Raw genomic sequence first — 6,000 nt, 5'->3', positions numbered from 1 at the left:
GGGTTCCTTATTTGGGGAGGATAGTAGGGGGCTCGAGGCTGTTCATAAGAGGGGTGATGCCATTGGTCATCCTGGTTCGCCCTCTTGTTCTGGGCTTTTTTCCAGTGGGGTTTTTTCCACCCCTTTTTTGGCGTATGAGAATTGTGCGGAGGCCTTTTTTCTGGATATTGGGGTGTTGATTGTTTGGAATAATTCTGTCCCACATTGGGTCTATTCCTCATTGGAGACTCATTGGATACATTTCTTGTTTGTCCACTTGTAGATGGTGCCATATAAGGTACTGCAGTGGGGTTAGTTGGAGGTAATAGAGTCTCTATTCTTACAGATCTCTCAGGTGTTGAGTAGGCAGAGATGGGATCTAACCGTCCCAACTGGCCCTGCTACCTAAACACCTGATCATTTTTAAAATCCCCCATGTCTCTAGCATATTTTTTGCTCTTCCTTGTTTGGACCTCTTTATCTTTTTTGATCAGGTCTTTATTAAGCTGTGTTGTCAGAGTGAGGAATTCCGCAGAATCTTTGTATATCTCCAAATCATTTTTTATTTGTTCAATATTGTGTTCAACCATCCTGATCTTTCTCTGTTTTCTTTTAATCAGGAATTGTAATAGCTCCAATCCTTTTTAGTTAAAGAATTTGAACCATTCATCTATTGACTCCTGGTCCATCAAAATATATTAGATGTGGAGAAGATGGACCGTGAACATCTCCTTAAAGATATGAAAACACAACATAAAGACAAAAAACGTGTAGAAGGAGCAATAATTTTGGATTATAACAACCAATATAAAAAAATAGAAAGTATAATCAAAAAACACTGGCACATTCTCCTAAACGATAAAGATTTGCACAAAGTTCTACCTCCTAAACCGAAGTTCATTTATAGACGCGCCCCTAACCTCAGAGACATGCTAGTTAAAAACATACCTGATCCTCCTGTGAATAATTTCACGTTCTTCACTGGGAAAGGTTTCTTTCCCTGTAAAAGATGCTTAGCGTGCACTAGAGCAAGTAAACCTAGTAAAGTCTTCGAATTTTTAGCCTCAAGTACCGGTAATACTCACAAGATTAAAGATTTTATTTGCTGTAACACAGTAGGCGCTGTGTACGTTTTAGAGTGTAGCTGCGGTCTGCAGTATGTAGGCCGCACAAAAAGGCCTTTAAAAACTCGATTGAAAGAGCACATACAAAATATACAGAAGGGGTACGATAAACACAATGTCTCTAAACATTTTGCCATTCACCATAACAGAGACCCCAAGCATCTGAAATTTTGGGGTATTGTCCCTTATGTTAGACATTGGAGGGGAGGGCACAAGGTGAGGACTCTAAGTAAGATAGAGTCCAAATGGATATATACCCTCGACACCTTTGCCCCCAGGGGATTAAATATAGAGTTCGACTTGAACTGCTTTATTAGCGATTTTTAGCCCCCCAATGATATATTTTTTTATGTGCGATTTCGTGCTATGGTGCTTTTATGTTCTGTTAACATTTAATTTTCTTATACCTTTTTAATAACGATTTATTTGCATATTGTCATTTTAATGTCATGCGATTTTTAAGCATATGTTCCTATAATTTTAGGTTAAACACTTTATGCGATTTTATGTATTTTAAAATTTTTTAACTTGCTATGTTTGTATCGCATCCCTAATGTGAACGTCATCTCCGTGTCTCCACATTATGTGCATTCGTAATCTGCCCAGAAACCTCCCTTTGGACACTATTTTATTTCAAAATTGAACAATATTTTAAATTGTTTTTAATTATTTTTCGGTCTCTCAAAGACAGCTGTTTATGTATAGCTTTCTGTATTTATTGATATAAGACATCTTTTCTTATTCATTATTTACCTTCCTCTGCTGACCCAATAAAATATAGTAATATCTATTGAGGTTTCTTGTGTTTGGTGCGGTTCCGTACCTTTTATTTTTATTTTTTAACTCTGGCTTTATTGTTATTTAAATTACTGCTCCAGACGTTACTAAACCTCCAAAAACATGGCCACCTACAGATTTAAAATTAAGCTCCAACAAAATGGCCGCCGGACGTGCTCTATTGCTTTACAACATTATAGTAACATATAGCACGGTCTATGGCACGGCGCAGTCCGCAGTTATAATTTAATCAGTTTGCCAAACCGAGCATAATGTCCGGCCAAACCCCCTTCCCCCGCTCTTTTGCTCTGCCCCTGTATCTACTCTTCCCGTTGCGCTGTTGTTTAATGCCTTATTTATTCACATAGGAGGTCACTCAGAACATTCAAGTCTAATTGGCCCGCCCCCCACTAGCATTACTATGGCTACACAAGCGGCGCATCGGCATACTAATGAAATGGGCGACGTAGCTCCGCCTAGTACACCTATAAGTCACTTCCTGTACCCTGTGTAATCATCCCAGTTGAAGTCTCCAAGACGTAACGCGTAGGAACCCGGAAGTGACGTTCATATCCGGTCTTACTTTAATGCTGTCTGTCAGATGTGCTCTTATCAGCTTCGTTTGTGAGTAGTTTTTAAACTTATTTAATAAAACTTCTATGCTTTAAATACTACACTATGGCGGTCCCTCTTAATCTATTTTTCTGAGTTTACCTGCCACGCACGAGGAAGTGAGAGAAGTCTCCTATAGATTGTGTTACACAGCCGTTTTTTGCAATCATCCTGGTGTTCATCATTTATACTGCTGTTCACTCACAGCAGTGAGGTAATTGCATAATATTTGCTTTTTTGCACGGATCATCACGGATGGATTAATTGCCCAGCACGCTGCACGTTTTACTTAGCGTATTCACCGGATTGCATGATCTGACTGTGTATGGGACATTTACCTTCAATCACGCCGGCCACTTGAATTGAATATTTTATATTTTTTCTCTCTTTACCTGTTTATGCTCCATTTTACACATTTTTTGATAAGTAACATTCACTTTTTAATTTTTTGGTTTGTATGACAAACTTGCGTGTTTTTTTGCACATACAGTCACTTTATGGTTTTTGCACCAGTTATCACTTTAACGTATATCCAGTTATAACTTATATCCAGAATCTGTTTTTGCTTCACTATATACATTTTGTAATTAAGTTTACACTTCATATATGCATTTTGGTCTATATGACAAATCTGCGTTTGTTTGCACATAGAGTCACCTTATGGTTTTATGCACTAGTTATTACTGTTTTATATGCACAGAAGCATCACTTGATTAATTTATGCACAGTTGCACTTTATTTGATAATCGCATACCTGTGGCCTATTGCGATCATTGTATGGTTGGAAATCAGCGCATCACATCCTTTATTTCAATTACAGATCCTGATAGATACCTCCTGATAAGCGGAACCGGTGTTGAAAATATCGGCTGAAGGAAAACCAAACTCCAGAGCCACGGTAAACATGCAAATAAAAATATATATAGTGCTCTCTGCAAGCATATAGTTTTATTTAAAAATAGAGGAAAACTTACAGGTCAGACACTGAAACCCAGTGGCTGGTGTTCAAGCATGTATGCAACAAGGCAGCGATGGCTGCGGTTGACATCACGTGACTTCTGTCAATCCGCATTACTTCCCAGTGGGTCACATCCGCTGACAAAGTTCCCTCCACTGGGACGTAATGCGTACAGATGGACAGAAGTCCCAATGTTTATGCAGTCCTTGTCGTAGCCTCTAACTTGTGACTTACTATACATGTTATAGTCTGATCACTGGGGAGAGGAGACAAAGGGAATGTTTCATCCTGCCTGCAGCAAACTGAATAAACTGAATAAATTATTTTAGCTTAACAGGTTCCCAACCGGCTCACGTGTATTTACAGGGGCAGAATTGCTCCCCTGCGTGAAACCCAGTACGGGTATTGGTATCCTTTAAAAGCCTCCAGAGCGGGGGACCCGATGCGTGTGACTGGTGGTCACGATCGCGTGCACAAGCGCAAGCACGGGGATCTGTGTGTCATTGGAGAGGAGTCATGTTGTTTGTTCCTACTGAGTCCTATCATCATACAGTTAGAACACACTGAGGGAATGCAAATTTAACCCCTTGATCTCCCCCCTAGTGTTAACCCTGTTGTGCGTGTGGTATGGAATCTTAATAATGCATATGGGGAATTTGAATTATTAAGATCTAGTGTTTTCCTCAGTGCCTCCAACCTTACCGTAAAATGTGAACTTTGTTCACACAATCAGAAACATACCACAATATTTTCCTAAATTCGTTAATCTATGGGGAATTCTTACCAATGTATAAATATCTCCCAATAAAATATATTTAAAAAAAATAGTAAATATTTTTTATTGATTTACAAGTATAACTATACAATTTCATACAGAATCGGGTTTTCTGGGGATTAATATTTCATACACTCTACCAACACGGCAATAAAACAATTTTCCTTAATATTTGACAAATAACCCAAGGGTAGCCCAAATGACTATGTTAAAAAAAATATTTGCGGTAATTGCACCTTAAGTTCAAAAACACAATATCCCCTACCGCTTGGGGAAACAATCCTTTGAATTTCTCCGGCCGGAAGGAATACAAAGTATGTCTCACAGAGTCAACAGGTAGATGTTATCAATTTGAAGGAAATATTAATTTAACATAGCTACCAGATTGAATGGGGCGATAAATAATTTCCCTGGAACCAGTGGTCTTTACCTAATTTCACACACAAAGGGCTTCAACACACAGCCTAGACAAATAATGTAGGAAAATTATTAATTACAAAACTGCCCTAAACACTATACAAGATAAGGTTAAAACATAAACTGTAAAATACAATCCCTACAATTTTGGGAGGAAAAGGTTAATTATTATCCGTATGGTCTCTATCTTACCACAGTTTAAAAAGGGAAGATATCCAACAAATTACAAGTACATTTGATTAGTTCCAGTAGCAAAGTCCAGCGAGATGGGGAGTGGTCAATTATCAGCAGGCTTCTTGTTCATCTAGGGCAGTGATGGCGAACCTTGGAACCCCAGATGTTTTGGAACTACATTTCCCATGATGCTCCACTACACTGCAGAGTGCTAGAGCATCATGGGAAATGTAGTTCCAAAACATCTGGGGTGCCAAGGTTCGCCATCACTGATCTAGGGAGTGTATCCAACATGTGGGTCTGTGGTCCTCTCTCCCTTTAATCATATGTGTTTCTCTTTTTATTGGATGCAGTCCAATTGTTGAATTTGTGCCTTCCCACCTTATATTTACCATCTCATGATTGGTTGGTTCCAAATATGGGCTGCCCCCATCTCGTGTACTTTGCTGGCTATAAGAAATTTAGACCTAAACAATTATTTTGAGGCTGTCAGGTATTCATCGGATAAAACAACCACAACCTTTCAACCATATAATACTGGTGCAAAGTTCTTTGATATGGATGACTTCTGATATATACAGATTTTTGCCTGTAGCCAGTATGATATATTTAGCATATATATTTTGTAGTTATGTTTAAAACTTGCAACTGGGGCCCTTCTGGTGTATAATTAACCAGCCATTGTCTGGGGCCAGGTAAATCAACACTATTGAGGAGGCAACCTTGTTCTTGAAACAATGGGGCTTGTTTGAAATGCACTTTCTTTGATCAAAGACTTTTGAGATCCAGACTTCAAACCATCAATTCACCATTGTTGGCTGGGGTTGAGTTAAGCAGACACAATTGTTCAGGTTCCTGCTCGGTATATGAGAGTTTGAGTATTAACCCCGCACCTCCCACCTGTGAGCATAATTCAATCAACATTTCCTCTGGGGGGGGGGGGGGGGTGCTACTCTGGTCTGGAATCTCCTTGACTGAGTATTTTATGAATTATAAAAATGTTTATTTATCCTGGCCATGACAACCCCTTCCCTACCAGTGTAATTTACACAGTAATCAGTGCATTTTATAGCACTGATCGCTGTATATATGTCAATGGCCCCAAAAATGTGTCAAAAGTGTCCCATCTGTCCGTCGAAAGGTTGCAACACTGCAAAAAATTGCAGATTGCAGATCACCTCCAT

This window comes from Lithobates pipiens, unplaced genomic scaffold (assembly GCF_037356315.1).
Source record: "Lithobates pipiens isolate NorthernLeopardFrog02 unplaced genomic scaffold, aLitPip1_a1.2 Scaffold_3, whole genome shotgun sequence".
Lineage (NCBI taxonomy): Eukaryota > Metazoa > Chordata > Amphibia > Anura > Ranidae > Lithobates > Lithobates pipiens.
Note: the sequence above shows the minus strand (reverse complement) of the source record.